Genomic DNA, 18762 nt, shown 5'->3' with positions numbered 1-18762 from the left:
CCACTGTCAGATATTATGTATATAATAATAATAATGTTAATACTTTACTTTTGTATCTTACATTATATTATTTGTTAAGGTTATGATATTCAATTAAAACACATTGGTCGGATAAATATGAACTTTCTGCACATTCCAACGCGTTCATACACTTCCCGGTAACGTTTTATTATTCAAAAGACTGTAAATGAACTGTCTCCGAGTGGTATCCCCATAAGCGCGCTGCTGTAGAACGGGCGGTGCGACCATGGAGCAAGGTGACGTAGTGCGCAGTAAAGAACGAGTCAGACGGCCGGAAGTTTTCACCTCCCCTTACTTACACTATGACCAAGGTGACGTAGTGCGCAGTAAAGGAAGAGTCAGACGGCCGGAAGGTTTCACCTCTCCTTCCTTACACCATGACCAAGGTGACGTAGTGCGCAGTAGAGGACGAGTTCAGACGGCCGGACGTTTTCACCTCCCCTTACTTACACCATGACTAAGGTGACGTAGTGCGCAGTAGAGAACGAGTCAGACGGCCGGAAGGTTTCACCTCTCCTTCCTTACACCATAAACCAAGGTGACGTAGTGCGCAGTAGAGGACGAGTTCAGACGGCCGGATGGTTTCACCTCCCTTATGTGGACATGATGTTTATTTCTCCAAAGGGTATAATGCGTCACGAATTTGCCCCTAGGTGTAAGGCAGTCAACTAAAAATATTATATAAGTGTCCTTAAGCATCCCCCCCCCCCCAAAAATAAAGGGGCAGAAGAAAAGGCCTGAACTCTGGAGGAACAAGAATTAGGTCCTCCACCAACCAACGCTGTGGCTCGAGTGTTCTCAGTCACAGAATTTTTGGCCAAATAATAAATTTCTATGCTTCCACAACATCCTTATTCTCAATATAGCCCCTGCGACTTCAGTTACCAAAACTGAAATTGACGTTGAAAGGGAAAAAAAATTCGACTCAAATGAAGACATACAAGCATATATGGAGAGGTGAGGGTTATAAACAACCCCTAAAAAATATCATTTCCAGGAATGCTTATAAAATTTGGAAACATCATTGGGACAACTTTCACACATAACCATCAAACAGCCTGCAAGTACTGCCAATTTGAAAGTAAAAGCTGCGTCTTAAAACGTTTAGATCAAACCTCGTATACTGTTTTAAAGTAGCAAACAGTAAAACATTACACAATTCAAGGAAATATATTTAAGCTTGTATTTTGCTTCCAATAAAATAATGTGTTAATGTAAATATCTCAGCTAATGGAATAGTCCCCTGAAGTCCGCCAAATTCAAATGTGCTCTACTATCTGGTGTATTCAATATTATACATACAGAATATTCGCAAATTGCGGCTCATAAATTAATAGGTAGCAGGAAACCTTGGTCATGGTGTAAGGAAGGGGAGGTGAAACCGTCCGGCCGTCAAATTTTTTTTCCCAATGGTTCCAATGTTGATCTGTGTGTAAAGCTAAAGCTTTAGTTCAACAGCCCCCATCGCCTAAATGTTTCTACTACATAAGCTAGTTACGATGGTAGTAAAAACACAGCAAACACTCTTCAGTTGTAAGACCAAAGCACTGCAGCATAAGTTTAAAATCTTGATTATGCATGAAACTGTGTATTAAATGTATGTCACAGCTGTTTACATTAACACATTATTTTAGACTTATTTCTGGAAACTTTTACTGTTCCCAATTTAACATCAGAATATTTCGAGTTGTATTCAATATTATACATACAGACTGTTAGCAAATTGCGGGGAATAAATTAATAGGTAGCAGAAAATGCCAAAACAAGCAACTCACATGTCCGGAAACAAAACACTGCAAAGTTACAGGCACAAATATTAGAGCACATAATTGAATTTGGCGGGCTTCAGAGAACTATTCCATTAGCTGAGAGGCGATTAGCCGGACTCAGATATTTAGAGTTAGTTAAATGCCACCAGCAGTCTGGTGTACAGCACAGTGGGTGGTTGGGTGTAGTACGTTTTACACATTTGGCTTTAGGCGATTAGCGCAGTGTTGACTGTTGGTGAGTATAGTTACATATTAGACAAACAGCAATTGCACGCAAGATTTATCATTCGGAGAGATGGCAGATAGACAAAAAAAATTGCAGCAGGAGCAGTGGAAAAATTAATGGGAGAGAACATTTTTGTAACAATTAGAGACGAATTGAAAAGGTGTAAGAAAGGGTGTGTACTTGGAACCGATACAAATCAAAATAAATCTTTGCTTTATACGCTTTTTCCCTGTTGCTGAAATATCCCTTGACTTGACCAGGTTTTTCCTGTGGTTAGCCACCCGGATTTTCCACTTGGAACTGTTACGTTGATTAGCGGCGTGAGGACGCCACCCGCAGTCACCTGGAGTGCGCGGGAAACACTTCGGTTGGGTTCGGCTGGGATCGGTCAGCCTCGGATTGGCGCACAAGCGGAAACGGAAATGCTTCCATGTTCTCTTTGTGACACTTTATTAATCTGGACTATTCTCGCAACTTGTGGATGGGAGTTTCGAGGGTATAAATGCCCCCGATCTGGCGAGAGAGAAGCAAAAGTGGAATGGGGAACAGCTGACCACCGATGGCTATGAAAGTCCTCTGCACTATACCGTAACGATCGTCGCCTCTTGGACTTTGAACTCGGAAATTGTTAAGCCCTCTGCTTTACTTATTTACACCTAAAACATAATTCTGGAATTGTCGTACGAGCCTTAGCTGCGGCTTATGATAATTTGTGAATTAAAATGAGGAAACAGTGATAATTTAAACTGGTTTCGGACTTGGCAAAAATAGGGCTAATAAGCGAGGGCTGAAAGAGGTTGGTGCGCGGTGGCAGCGTGGTTTGACAGTGAGCTGTTTGGTGTTAGCGACAGACTACCAATAACATGAACTTTACCTTCAGCATTAAATCGCCATACATGAACTTTGATACATTAGCCTCCCAGTACTCGTGAACAACAGGGCGATTGAGAAATTGCCGTCAGTACCATGAGTCGTCGCTGGGCAAGGCCACTTTCTTATTAAGACTTGGAATATTCCGCCCTCGCTCGGGAGTTAACGAGTTGTCGAGTAATCCCGGTACAGACACACATGACAAGTGTCTGCGCATGAGTCTACAATCCTGCCTACTAGTTACAGCGAGACAGTCGCTGTCCATAACACATCCCAGTTGGCGAGTCGGGCTGCTGTCCAGCAGCATCCTGGTTTTGCGATGCCGGAGGTCAGCCAGAAGAAGAGGCGAGTGTTCGGTACCAAGTACAACAGTCGCTGTCCAGAGTATCGATGCGAAAACAACTAGAGATCGTCGCCATCATGGACTGTGCACCCATGATAAATACTAAGGCGAGTAGAGTCTCCAGTAAGAACCGCCACTCGCGGTGAATAAACTCTTGCACAGAGATGGGCAAAATACTTTGAAAATGTATTTGAAATACAAATTACAAAATACCTGTGTACATTTATTAAAAATACAGTTACAAAATATTTAAAATAAAATGTATTTCAGATACAAAATACAAAATAGTATTTTAAAATACAGATGAAATTACAAAATATATTCAACATTTTTGTGAGCAACGAAGGACGAATTCCCTTTAAGACAAACCAGTCTCTCAAACATTGTGTCACTCAAGCTGTGGTGTTTATGGTTGTGTATTATACCTGCAAATGAAAACAACCTTTCAACAGGACCACTAGAGGTTAAACTTGTATTATATCGTAAGAAAAGCTTTCGCATCACTGGATAATCATTTAGCATACTCGTGTGGGTATCCTTATCTTGTAAGTATTGTAATAACTCAAGTTCAATTTTGTTTGTTTGTGCAACACTAGATTCATTATTTGTATTGACATCGAATACAAACCAATCATCTTCTGCTGGTGTGTAACTGTTCTTCTTGTCATCTCTCAGTGGGTTTATGTCCTTTGCAGCCACTGTTAGAACTTCTTGGATCCGTTTCCTTGTGCTTTCATTAGTTGCAGTTGCAGGTAACCAACACAATTTGAAGTATGGATGTACACATGTTGCAATAATGGCTTCATTTATCTCTGAAGTTAATTCAAAATATTTCTCAAATCTTTTCAAAACTGATGTCTTCACAGCTTGCAAAAGAGGTGCACCAAATCTGAAAGTTTGGAGTTCTAGTTCTTCAAACTTTTTAACCAATGTAAAAAGTGTTGGTAGTAATTGGTCATAATAGCAGCCATCTCCCTGTAGGCTTTCAAGAGCAGCAGCAAGAGGGCTAAATATGTCTATATACTATCTTAGATATTCAAGCTCAGTTTCTTTAATGGTGCATTTCAATTTTAGTGATTCAAAAACTTCTGGAAATTTTTCTTGAAATTGTATAATCTGGCAGACAGAATCGTACATAGAATTCCATCTGGTAACACAAGGATAACTAAGTTTATGTCATAGGATAGAAAATATTATTTCAGCCGATTTTGGTCGGCCTGAGGCATTCCATAAAGTAGAACACTTGGCCAGTGTTGTGACCATATGTCTGCTGTTGTGCAAATATATTTTACTTCCTTGAACGTATTTTTGATATCAAAAATTACTTGCATTTGTATTTCATTTATGTGTCTCCCAAGAGTCCGTCGTGACATAACCTTAACTCCAAAGTCCAAACGTAATAAAATGAGACAGAGAATAACAAAATTCAGATTATTAACATTTACATGTACTATTATTAAGGACAGGGTGTATGCTACATCTGAAAAGTGAAAATTAATTATATTAGTAATAAGCTCTTAAGTATGCATAAATCCACTTGCCTTCAAATAAATTCACAAAATCTTGGACATCCACGATTGAGAGAGGTCTCATCCCATTTACAACAAATGTGAGCAGTGCATCAAATTTCTTTTGTGCCATAGTATTGCTTGAAGTATTTTTTCTTAAAAATGGAAGGTATGTTTGCTTCAATTTTGTTGAATTACAAACTTCACTTGATGAAGGTGAAAGTAGCCTTTTTCTTGCAGCTGCAGGTTCTTTTTTCGTCCAGTTTATAGGTCTCGAATGCTTTTATCTCTTCTGGATGTATTCTCTAGAAATGTACGATAGAAATAAATATTAATATGGCAGCAACTGTTTTCTTTGACCTAGTTTAAATATAAACATATTCTACCTCTACATTATAACTCGCCCACAAATCTGTATGAAAAGACAATATCATATTAATTAACATGGATATCTTTGTGTTTTAATTATTCAACATTGTGCAATACGATTTTTGGGTTATGTAATATACTAGAAAGTTAAACAAAAAAGAAATCAATTAAGTCTATTACAGTACTTGAAAAATGTGTGCATACATTATCATGAAAATAGTTTTATAGAAATAAAAATTGTTTTCACTTTACTTACCTTCAAATGAGTTTTGAAGTTTGTTGTAGCAGAACATGACCCACTAACTATAGTACATATCTTTCCCAGGTTTGCATAATTCACACCGTGCTTTCAATTTACCATCTTTTCCACGTACTACAACAGTGAAAAACTTTCCCTCCAGGATTGCGCTCTTAGGTACAAATACATTTTCTGATTCACAATCGCTTGCCATGTTTATTTCCATTTTCAATCATATTCCATAGATATGTATGAACATACGTGATAAAGACAGCAATTTGTAAAAATATGTGATACCTTTCCTGTTCAACTAATATGTACCTTTACAATGATATCACTCACTAGTGCCAGATTGCAAATAAATAGCCAAACCCAATTTCCAAAATTAAAATATCCAGCAAATAAATGAGATATTTTATAAATGCAAGTACGGAATTTATTTTGTATTATATAAAATACAAAATACAGTAAATAAAATTCAAAAGTATTTTCGGTACAAAATATAAAATACTGAGACATAACTTTCTACTGATACAAAATACACAAAAGATCCGAAAATAGGTACTTGTATTTTCGATACTGCCCAGCTCTGCTCTTGCATCACTAAAGACATTTTATGCTGCATTTCGTGCAGAGTTGAAAATAATATTTATGCACAGTTGTAAACATTTATTGAATGAGACTTTAATATATTTTGTAAATAACATGACGTCGACCGGGGCTACGCCCTCCTTAAGACCGATGTGCCTCACCCCGTCGACACCCCTCTCCTCCCATCCCCACCCTCTATTTCAAACCTTCCGCCAAGTGTACAGGTGTGCAGGTGTGCGTGTGCAGGTGTGCGTGTGCAGGTGTGCGTGTGCGCATGTGTGTGTGCGTGTGCGCGTGTGCACGCGCGTGCATACGCGCATGTGTGTGTGCGTGTGCGCGTGTGCACGCACGTGCATATGCGTGCTTGCGTGCGTGCGCGTGTGAGGCTGCTGACAAGAGGCGGGAGTAAAGTCTGTGCCACGACCCCTTTTATTTTATTATTCAATTTTTATGTTTATGTAATTGCTACCTGTCTTTTCTTTAAATAATATTCCCTAAGTGTTTATGTTTTAAGTGCTAGTTGGTAAGGAAGGCGCAGCGCCCCACGCGGCAGGCAATGGAACTACCCGCAACCAGTTTGAACCATAGTCCTAATTAAAATGAATACTGCTTAAATAATTAAGGAAACCTTGGTATAATTTTATTATAGAATTTTTAGTGTAATTGTTTTAGTTAAATATGTATTAATAAATAACAGGAGAGACTAACGGTAAATCTAGCGCTTTCCGGCCGCCATGCTGCCCTGGTCTCTTCAGTCACTTCCGTCGTCACCCGGGGTAGGATGCTTGGTGAGCACCGCGCAACTTAATATTTTTCTTAATCAACTGATCTTTTAACATCCGCCGGACTTTTTATAATTATTAAACCTTTTTTTTTATCCTCCAGGCCTGCTCCGGGTGGCCGACTCGTTTTAATAAATATTTAAGTTCAATTCGAACATTTAATCACTAACCGCGTCCTAAACTCACGAGGCCAGGCCATGAGGTGACCTGGTCAGCCTGTTAACTGATTCTCTCCCGCCGTTGGCGTTATTAACAGTTTCATTGAGTGTTTGTAGGTGTAGCGCAATTGGAGACGTGTTGTACCGTTGCTGAAATAAAAGGAGTTCGTGGAACGTGTGATTTTTAGTCGAGTGACCACGTGTCCCTGCTCCTGAACCTCGAGGCATGTGGGACACCTTAAGAGCCCACTGGAGCGATATCGCGTGCTAAGGGAACCGGGCATAGCCCTACACGGGTCACGTCACGCCCTGAAGGGAGTCTCCACCGGGTCCACGTGCCCACTTCACGTGGTGGCGCCCACTCCGACAATTAATTTGTTCGTTCCCTTACCTCCCTAGTATGACAAGTGGCGTCCAAGAGCGTGGGGCTAGGCAACAATCCGCGAAAAACAGAATGTGTGAGTTGTGTGGTTGTACTACGGAACGCGCGGAATAACAACCATTGTGCACGCAGACTGCCTAACAGTACTCCGGCCGGCCGACCGACCACGTGATCGCCACGTGCGGGCTTCCGGGAATTCCACCGCGAGACGACTGGACGCTTAATACAGGTACTGAGTGTTACATCTGCACTTACAACCATGCCAGAGTTCAAGGGACTTACCGCCGGGTCGAAACCCCTTCTGGACTTAAGCGAGATGTACTGCGTGAAGTGCACACGGCCACGCCACGTGGGCGGGCTCACAGGCACCACGTGGTCAGACACTTGCGTTTGCCTGGGATCATGCAAACTACGCAATGACATTTTGGCACCCAGAACAGTCCCGGTCCTAGTCGAGTTTTTAAGATGTACAGAACCTAACTGCATGGAAAAGGCACGAGAAGGGGGATGGTGCACGAACTGCCGGGCGTTCAAACATATACAGTACGCCGGCAATGCGGAACACGCAACCTTCAAGGACGGGTGGTACCTCTGTACCAGATGCAGTGATGTCAGACCAAGGGCACGAGACCTTAGTCTTGCGGACACCACAGCCACGACAGTAGCCGTGACGTCACATGCCCGAATGACACCGGTGGGACACGTGGAGCTACCCGAGTTCGCCGGGAGGACCAGCGATGACCTGGGGAAATTCCTAAAGAGCTGCCACGACCGACTAAGCCACTACGGTGTACCGGATGCAGAGTGGGCGGGCTGCGTCGGACAAGCACTGAAGGGAGATGCCAAGACCTGGTGGACAGTAGTGGGAGAGTATGACGTGCCATGGGAGTTCACCCGTCGCTTCGAGGCGCGCTTCGCCGACGCGCGGGCCGAGATGAAGGTGCGCTAAGAGCTATACTGTGCGGAGCAGGGCCCGACTGAGACGGCAGAGACCTTCCTAATCAAGAAAATCCATTTCTTCAAAAGACTGTTCCCGACGGGCAATCCGGTCGAAGTGATCGAGATGGCTGTGGAGGTGATGCGCCCCGAACTACGTCCGCACCTACGCCACGCAACGCAGAGGATGGCAGATAGCTTCATCCAATGCGCACGAGCTGTCAAACAAGATCTAAATGCGGTGTGGATGGCGCGACCGGAAGCCATGCAGAGACAACACCCAACCCAACCCGCGGACACCACGGCCGTGGTGCTGTACACCGCGCTGCGGGACAACAGCCGGGACCACGACCGACAGCCGGCCACCTGGAGGGGATGCGCCCTCGGTGAGGGACCACCCCCTCAATGCCAGACCTGCCCGATCGGCATACGTCACTGGCATGTCGACTGCCCGTTGCGGAATGCACCGCGGGCGGGGCAGATCTGGGACGAGCGGCCGGGAAACGGCCGGCAGGGGGCGGCGGAGAAAACAAACTTCTCCCCCCACACTGCCCTGGAAGGACGAGACCTGTGTGACATCCACGGGGGGGGGGGGGGGCAGTCTGGGCCACGTGGGCATAGACAATGGCGAACTACTCCACGTCCCAATCCTGGTTAATGGCCGCGCAATCGACGCCCTTATCGACACAGCTGCGAGTCACAATTGCATCGCAGCCAGGCATGTGGGAACCGCGCAGTTCGAGCCTCGGCCGGGTGGGCTCCAACTCGCCACCATCGACGTTGCCTGCCAGACGCGGGGCGTCGCGACGCTCCACATCAGCATCAGAGACCAGCACTCTACCACGACGGCCCTGGTGGTCGACGGTTTCCGGGACGACGTCATCCTGGGGCTGCCGTGGCTGTGCGAGCAGGACGCCAACATCGAGGTATGGGCTGGACTACACGTCGGCGTTCAGGGGCGGCGCACCGTCCACGGCATCGGACGCCCCCTACCGCCACCGGATCACAAGGTCAGTCTCGACGATTTGCATCATAGTGTACCCCCTGTCACCGGGCGAGAATTCAGAGTGTTCTCGACCACCAGAGCCAAGTGTTCGCGACAGCCGACCCACTCAGACGCACGACGGTGGCAGAACACGCCATACCGACTATCCCGCACGAACCAATATTCATTCCCCCGGGGAGTTACGGACACTTGGGCAGGCAGACTATCCTTACCCAGGTGCAGGAGATGCTGAGCGACGGTATAATCGAGCCCAGCGAGAGTCCATATAATTCACAGATAGTTCTAGCAGGAAAGAAGGACGGTACTTTACGCTTCTGTGTAAATTTCAAGCCGTTGAATAAGGTAACCATCAACGCCCCGCCCCCTCTCCTGAACATTGCCGACACTATAGCTGGGTTGGGGAATGCCAAGATTTTTTTCATCGCTGGACTTAAAGTCAGATTACTGGCAAGTGCCAATCAGACCCGCGGAACGTCCGAAAACGGCCTTTACCATCCCGGACAGAAGGCGTTTTCAATTTTGCGCCATGCAATTTGGTTTACAGGATGCCCCCGCCACGTTCCAAACATTGATGACGCGCGTGCTCGATGATTATGCCGGTAAATTCGCCGATGCGTATCTAGATGACATCATCGTCTGGTCGCAAACCTGGGAGGAACACGCCCACCATCTGGCACTTGTTTTGGAACGGCCCGCCACACATAATCTGACATGTAACACTGCGAAGAGTCACCTGGGTACTACCGAGCTCGACTTCCTGGGACTTGTCGTGAATGATAAGGGTAACCGACCTACAGAGAAACAGCTGGAAGTGATTGCGAACAAACCGCCACCTCGCACGCGCAAACAACTACAGCGTTTCCTAGGGCTGGCCAACTGGCTCAGAGTGTTTGTACCGGGGTTTTCACTCGTAGCCGCGCCGCTCTCAGACCTGTTGTCACCTAAGCGCCCCTTTAAGTGGACAGATGCCGCACAAGTCGTTTTGACGAGCTTAAGTACAGGTTCAGCCAGTGTCACCTGCTGGCCCGACTCGACCCGAACAGACAGATCATCGTACAAACCGACGCGAGTCAGGAGGGCATCGGTGCCATCTTGCTACAGATCGGCGACGAGGGCGAGCCGCGAATAATAGAATATGCCAGCGCAAAGTTCGGCGACGTGGAGCGGCGTTACAGTGTGAACGAGCGGGAATACCTCGGCGTAGTATGGGCGCTACGGCGATACCGGCCGCACCTAGAAGGACCGCACTTTTTGCTACGCACTGACAGTCAGTGTCTTAAGTGGTTAGCGACGATGCAAGGCCGCCGTTCCAAGTTAACACGGTGGGCAATGTTGCTACAATCTCTGGACTTCACGGTTGAACACGTACCCGGAAAAACTAACGAGCTTGCGGACGAGTTGTCTAGAAACCCCGATCATACGGTCAGAGTTCGGGACGATGCCTTATGGGACGAGCTCTTACCGCCAGCAAGAGACCGGCGCGCCTGCGAACCTCACACGCCTAACACCAGGCAATGTTCTGCGTCATTGATCAGGGGAGCCCCCCTACCATCCCACCAGGGGCCAAGATAGATGACATTGATGAGTACGTGCGCGCCGTGCAACTAACGGACGAACACACGCAGGCAGTAATACGCAGCTGTCACGAGGGTCTGCGGGAGGGGTACCGCGTCGTGGACGGCTGCTTACAAGCGCGGCCCGCCGGGAGCGAAACACCGTGGTGGACATTTGCACCACTCGAAACCCACAGTCAGGTATTCCAGATGTTGCACGTTAATCGGCTGGCCGGACACCCAGGCACGGACGAGACTACGAGGGCCATTCGCGAGACGTTTTATTGGCCAGGTCTGAGCCAGTATGTGCGAAATAGCGTGTGTGGCTGCCATCAATGCCAGGGACACAAAACACGATGCTCCGACGGCGCGGAACAACAGCTGCCGCGGCGGCCCGCTGAGCCATTTCACACAGTTGCCGAAGACCTAATGGGACCGTACCCTCGCTCCCCAAGGGGAAAAAGGTTCCTCCTGGTGGTGACCGACTGCTTCACCAGGTGGGTAGAGGCCTACCCGCTACCTAACGCCTGGGCAGGCACCATTGCGCACACACTCGAAACTGAGTTTTTCCCACGCTGGGGCTACCCAAGGGTGCTGTTGTCTGACAATGCCAAGCAATTTATGGGGCGATGTTGGGCAGGGCTGTGTGGAAAATGGCGGGTGATAGCGCACACGACGCCGGTATACCACCCTAGGGCCAATCCGACCGAGCGTCGGAACCAAGAAATTAAGGCCCAACTCCGCCTCCGGTTAGCTGAGGATCACTCCCAGTGGGACACGCACATACCCGAAATTATGTTATGTGTGCGCCGACGGGTCAATGTGGCCATGGGCGAAATGCCTGCTAAACTGGTACAGGGACGTAACTTTCCCTTACCCGGACAGTATCGCATTGACGACAGAAGTCCAGAAGCCGCGGAGGAGAGCCCCGAGCGCAGGAAACGGGAATTGGCAGAGGCGCACGAAGCCGCCCGGCGACACCAAACCGCGTACCAGGCGAAAATCACCCCGGTTACGACACGCCCGCCCCCTCCATTGAACCCTGGTCAGCTGGTCTACGGACGCCTTCACCCGCTCTCAGCAGGGAATCGCAACTACTGCGCTGGCTTGGCACCTAAATGGGTCGGACCCATGCCGGTAGTTAAGACCATAGGCACCACCGCTGTGGTAGTGAGACTCCCGTCGGGGCGATCGGCGAGGTATCATAGACGCCATAAGGATAGCAGATGAGGGGCCAGACTAAGCAGACACCGAACCGGAGACTCCTGCGTACCAAGGACCAGAGGGGGAAAGTGACCAAACCACGTCGACCCCAGTGACACCGACGAGTGAGGCAGGAGACGACTTCCGAGGATTCCCCTAACCACAACGGCCGACGGCGATCATGCATGGCATCGCACCACGGCGGTTGTTCACTGGCGAGGAGCGCGAGCCGACGGAACTCCGCGAGTTTAAAAAAAAAACAGGGAAGGAACAACGACTCGGTCACCGACACCGGACCCAGTGGTGTGGGAGCCGGATGATGCCCCGTCCCGCCTGGAGACACCCGACGAGGACACACCCAGGTGGCCTCTGCACATGTCACTCTCCGAGGCCAACTTCCGCGTCACCGTAGAAGAGACAGCGGAGCCCGACACGTCCGAGACGAGACTGGAGAGTGCGGCGGGGGAGGCGGAGGCCCCTACCCCCGCACTACGCTACTTCCTACGACTGCGGCGAGCCGACGCGCCGCCCCGATGCTGCAACACACCGGATGCCGTAAGATCGTCACATCGGGCTCCTTCAGGGAAGTACGGGGGGGGGGGGGGGGGGCAATTGACATCGACCGGGGCTACGCCCTTCCTAAGCCCGAATTGCCTCACCCCATCGACACCCCTCTCCTTCCATCACCACCCTCTATTTCAAACCTCCCGCCCCGTGTGCAGGTGTGTGTGTGTGTGTGTGTGCGTGTGAGGCTGCCGACAAGAGGCGGGAGTAAAGTCTGTGCTACGACCCCTTTTATTTTATTATTCAATTTTTATGTTTACGTAATTGCTACCTGTCTTTTCTTTAAATAATATTCCCTAAGTGTTTATGTTTTAAGTGCTAGTTGGTAAGGACGGCACAGCGCCCCACGCGGCAGGCAATGGAACTACCCGCAACCAGTTTGAACCATAGTCCTAATTAAAATGAATACTGCTTAAATAATTAAGGAAACCTTGGTATAATTTTATTATAGAATTTAGAGTGTAATTGTTTTAGTTAAATATGTATTAATAAATAACAGGAGAGACTAACAGTAAATCCAGCGCTTTCCTCCCGCCAAGCTGCCCTGGTCTCTTCAGTCGCTTCCGTCGTCACCCGGGGTAGGATGCTTGGTGAGCAGCGCGCAACTTAATATTTTTCTTAATCAACTGATCTTTTAACATCCGCCGGACTTTTTATAATTCTTAAACCTTTTTTTTATCTGCTAGGCCTGCTCCGGGTGGCCGACTCGTTTTAATAAATATTTAAGTTCAATTCGAACATTTAATCACTAACCGCGTCCTAAACTCACGAGGCCAGGCCATGAGGTGACCTGGTCAGCCTGTTAACTGATTCTCTCCCGCCGTTGGCGTTATTAACAGTTTCATTGAGTGTTTGTAGGTGTAGCGCAATTGGAGACGTGTTGTAACGTTGCTGAAATAAAAGGAGTACGTCGAACTTGTGATTTTTAGTCGAGTGACCACGTGTCCCTGCTCCTGAATTTCCAGGCGTGTGGGACGCCTTAAGAGCCCACTGGAGCGATATCGCGTGCTAAGGGAAACGGGCCTAGCCTCACACGGGTCCACGTGCCCACATCACGTGGTGGCGCCCACTCCGACAATTAATTTTTTCGTTCCCTTACCTCCCTAGTACGACAAACAAGTATGTACTGAAATATTCAAATATTGTAAGACCTCACCTGTAAAAGTATTTTATTGGGGTTCATTTTAGTGTAATCAGCTATATGTTTATACTGTTTGTTGTGATATTTTTACTATCGGATGTTAATATTTTTTAAATGTCAGTTAAAATTAATAAGCAGTTAATTACTGAATATATATATATATATATATATATATATATATGCCATATATTTAGCTTATTTACCTTTACGAATTTTGTGTGTTCAGTAACTGAAGCTTATAAGAGTTTAATATATGAATGAATAGTGTTTCTGGTTTATTAGTAAAATGGACTAGTTATTGCAGTGTACCGAGCATTTTGTGAGGAGCCATGAGTTTGTCTTGTTTAAGTGAGAGTAAGAAAGGCACATTTGCTAGGCAGTCACAAAGTCCATCTTTAAGGGTATTTATTGTCTGCATGTATTTTAAGGCTCTTGCTAAGTTATGAATGATATGTTCGCAGAATGCTGCTGACCGCAGTACCATCTTGGGAAAAGTTGAAACATAACTGCACTCAGTATAACTGCATATTGTATATTCACCAGTTGCATGTTCATAAGGATTGTTATAAAACTTGTGTTAAACATCCCTTACAATTTCATACACATTCTGTGCCAGGTTTCCCACCCCCTGTGCCTCACTCCTGTCATCAGTGATAAGGGAGGGGTTACAGAACATACACAAATTGTGTTGATTCTAAAATACATCATTATTAGTGCATTCTCTTTTTACATCTACATTTTATATAAATCAATCTTCCTGCAGAATATTATAGGCCTATTTAAACATATATTATGTTGCTCCAAAACAATTTTGGGAATTCTACATTATTTAGGTACTAATATCATTAACAGAACTTTCTTAGTGATATTACTGGCTAATACAAAATTGTTTATCCAGTTTATTTATACATGAACTACAGAACAGTAATCAGTCTATAATATTTATCAGTTGTTAAATAGAAAAATGTGTTGTCAACACTTAGATCTATTTAACCTATGCAGTAGAAACTGCTGCTATTTCAGTAAGCTGTTCTTTTTCTCTCTTAATTTTCATTGGTAGACCTAGTTTGGTTGTGTACATAAGCATTAAAAGAATTCTTTATTTTAAAATCACACCCTGAAAAGTTATTCATATTAATTAACTTTTGCTTGTTTAACTAGTAACAGGATACAGTTTTTTTTTTTACCAGACATTTTTAACAAACACTAGAATTTTCTTGTAAAATGAAAAATAATCTTTAGGCCTTTTAAGTTTATTCTTGTCATCAGTTAATTTTCAAATGTTCTTTGGCTGATTTAATTAAGTTTTGTTGCACAATATTCCATAAAGGCTTGATTTAGAACTAAAGTCTTGTAGATGATGATACACAAACTAAATTGCATTCGAAACAACCATTCAAGAAGAGAGTCATGCACTGACTGACCACAAATGTTTATGTATTATAAATGTAATGATTAATGCTCAGGTGAAAAACCACTTCTTCCATTACCAACTGGAAACTTTCCTGCACTCTTCTCCCGACTCTTAGTTATCACACATGTTGACAGCTACATATCACATCTTGGCTTCTACTGGCTTATCACTGAGAATATATTTGTCATGAAGTGCTATGCTTGTCTCAACTAGATTTTTAATTTACGATCAATAATTACTAATCGTGATGCTAATGACTTTTAGCTTTTTTTACTGTATTTTGTTACAAGATGGTACTGAATACTTTTGGAATTATTATTTTTTATTAAATTACTTATTGCATTATAATTGGGTACATAATTGTGTGATGAGTTTCCCACATAGTAACAGGTTTATATTTCATTATAATTTTTTTGAAATTCCTCATTTGTTTAAATAATGAGACACTTAAAAGCTACATTGCCAGTTCATGTACAAAAGAAAACAATTTATTTAAAGAGTATAAAGTGACAGCATGTACTACATGCTAAGGTGGTACCTACTGGAAAAATTGTTTGATGTAATATTTTAAAGTTATGATAAACAATAGCATATTATAAAAAACTCAAAACTATTACATTTCATGCAATTAATTGTTTTGCATAGTCTTTACTGTTCAAACACATGAAAAAAATGAAAACTTTACTTTCATGAGCTTCATAGCTGATTGTATCGTGAGCACCAGTGAGTGCTCACAGTAGGTCTCTGATTGTACCCTACTTTCTTCACTTAAGTAATTGTGTACCAAAATGCACACCAGCAATAAAGAAAGTGAAATATCATAGGAACAAAAGGTATAGTAAATATGAAATAAATTTACTTATTTAAATAAATTTCAAGTGCCATGTACTTGAATTGTGATTTCCATGCAAAAAGTTTTTTCATGAACTCATCATCAAAAAGTTTTATTAAGGATTTATTATTTATAATTCAAAATGAAATTAGACAGGTTTCCTGGAATGATGTAAATAACTAATATGTAATCTTTTCACAGGTATTATGTGTGTTTTTAACATGTTTTATGATAATTCACATTTGGTCATGCTTTTTTTCTTCATTTTTGTGATGATTTGTTTGCTATATGGTGAATAAGCCACTTAGTTATTTTTAACTGTTTGTTTGCTTGCTTGTTTAAGATTTTATGTGCTTTCACATATTTAAGCATTGTTTCTTGTATATACTTTGATTCGTGAATGCGTGGTTACAAGGCTTGCTCTAGAACAATTGGGCTGATGCACTTGTATAATCAGTTATATGAGTGCGAGAAAGATAGACAGACATTGCTTGTTGCGAAAAAGACTAATGACTTTGATTGAGAAGCTTGATATGTGCCTGTGATTAGCTGATGTTTTTGTGTGTATTTTTGTAATTGGTTGGAAATTAAGTCACATGAGAACCCTTGGCCTTTTCGGAGGCCAAAGGGTGGCCATGTTTGTTAGTCATTGTGTGGTCGTAGTACTGAAATGTCGCGGTCAGACAATTGCTCTGAAAATAAATTAAAATGTAGGTGGAGAGTATATTGTGTGGATGGGGTCTGGACTGCACTGATTTATAAACATTTTTGGATATTTTATTTAGAATTAGTTGACTGCAGTTGTCTGTGTTAATTTTGCAGCTAGACTTTGAAATTTAATTTTAGTCGTTCCAAGGACTGAATCCTTGGACTGCAACCCGAGTTTGTGTGTAATCATGAGATTTTAATATGAGTAATAAATCTTCCTTTTGTCGAACATTTCAGTACCAATTCCAAGTAAATTGATTTCTTGAAACTGCTAACTTTTTTTATAATGAGTTGTTGATAATCTAGAACAGTTTTGTAGTCGGAAGAAGGCGGTCAGTGTGAACTGTAGATTTTCGTTAAGGTAAAAAAAAAAACTGTTAAAATCAGTAATGGTTGTCCGAAACACATTTTTTCAGTAATTAATCATCAACAGTAACTTTTTCTGGAACATAATATTTCAACATTCAATCAAAATTTCTTTAAGTGTTTATGCATGTAACAGCCAGACCAATTTGAGCTAGCCGAAGGTTACATTTATCAGTCCAAGTGGTGCAAGGTACAAATTTAACACGCCCTGAGAAGATAGTAAACAGTTATAAAGTTTTATTTTGTTTTGTCATCTTATCTATTTTTGTTTTGTAGTGTAGATGTTTTGTTGCATTGTGTAATTGTTGTTTCTGCTTGATTAATTTGTGTTGTGAGTTGTCCTTTTTTATATGTCGTGTCTACCTCTAAAGTTTCTTTTTGTAGGCATATTACAAATAAATAAATAAGTATAATAGGCTCTGGTTTTATTTTTTGAATGTGTACTTTAAATAGTCTTTTAGGTATTATGTAGTTTCTATACAGATATGCATGCATTAAACTAGTGATGTGTTTAGAATGTTGCTGGACTTACTGTGCATGTTTCAGCAACACTGATTGAATCAATGTGTATGATTTACACCAAAATTTAGTACAGTAAAACCTTTTTGTTGCGACCCCATTTATTGCGACCACCTCTCTATTACAACCCGATTTCGAGGAACCGTGAAAAAATTGCCGAAAATCCGAAGAAAATCGGACAGAAAATAAGTTTATTGTGGTGAGTAGCGTGTTACTGCGTTTCTCTTGCCGAGTGATTCCTGTCGACCGCTGTCAGCGCTTAACAACCCCCATTCCACGTCCCTTTGCCGGCAGGGTGCAGATAAAGGTTTTTGTGGCAACGTGTTTACGTTTAGCTTTTTGCGAGTGTCTAGTGTGGTACGCAGTTAAGGCAAAGCTACCTGCTGGATTTCTCTTGATTTTGATTACTATCGGTTGACAATACACAGCGACCGACTGGATGCATGCCCGCCTCGACTTGCTTTAACTGCCGCAGCGATGTTTATTTTGACAGCTGAAGCAATTATCTTTTCCCGTGGGTTGATAGAAAAAGGTCGCTTCACCCAGCATAAAAAAAAAGGCTACGCCACTTATTCCCCGCGCAGGAAACACACTGGCTGCCGTCTGTCTACCCCGCATTTATCTTTCTTCTTACATTCCACGTCTCGCCTCTCGCGCGAGCAATAACTAGGGCCACGATTAGATGGTGAATCGCGAAATCGCGAAATTTTCCGCGAATTTATATGGAAAATGCGAAAAAAGCGATTTTTAAGAAAAACCGCTAAATAACACCGAAATTACACAATACAAGTCTCTTATATTTTAATGTGAAAAGCTTGATAGTCAAGACTTGCCCGGGTCCTGGTTGATAAGCTGGAAGAATTTCCTGCCTTGCATTTCTACGTGCTTCCTCTAATCAGTTTTAGGGCGCCGTCTGATCAGCGTGTGTGTTAGTGAAGCGGGATGATAAGAGCGACGCTCAATGGTAGTTCTAGCGCGGTAAAACCTCTAAGTGCAAGGCTCTGAACTGGCGCGCAGTCATCTCGTTCCCGTCAGATAACTGTGAAATTTGAGCGGTGACCGTAACATTATATGGCTGAAAAATAAAGATAAAGGTGTAATGCATTTCCCTATGATACTTTCAAGAAATTTGTAACGGGTTTTTTACACCTAAAACTTCGAAAACATGCCTTTTAGCATTTTTATCCCAATAGAACCAGTTGGGCATTAACAAATTCTTAAATGCTTTTCGTAAACAGACTCCAGTCGGATATATAGTATTGT

The 18762-nt window shown here is 43.8% G+C and overlaps 1 long non-coding RNA gene across 1 annotated transcript; it reads right to left on the bottom strand.

Annotated features, from left to right (window-relative positions):
- Positions 1-3434: 3434 nt before the first annotated feature.
- LOC134529201 (uncharacterized) lies at positions 3435-5587 on the bottom strand. Its single transcript, XR_010074495.1, has 2 exons — positions 5363-5587; positions 3435-5042 (listed from the first exon to the last, which is right to left on the bottom strand). It is a non-coding gene; the product is annotated as an uncharacterized LOC134529201 (long non-coding RNA).
- Positions 5588-18762: the final 13175 nt, after the last annotated feature.

The sequence above is a fragment of the Bacillus rossius genome, chromosome 2 (genome assembly GCF_032445375.1).
Source record: "Bacillus rossius redtenbacheri isolate Brsri chromosome 2, Brsri_v3, whole genome shotgun sequence".
In the NCBI taxonomy this organism is placed as follows: domain Eukaryota; kingdom Metazoa; phylum Arthropoda; class Insecta; order Phasmatodea; family Bacillidae; genus Bacillus; species Bacillus rossius.
Note: the sequence above shows the minus strand (reverse complement) of the source record. Positions and strands in the feature narration are given on the sequence as shown.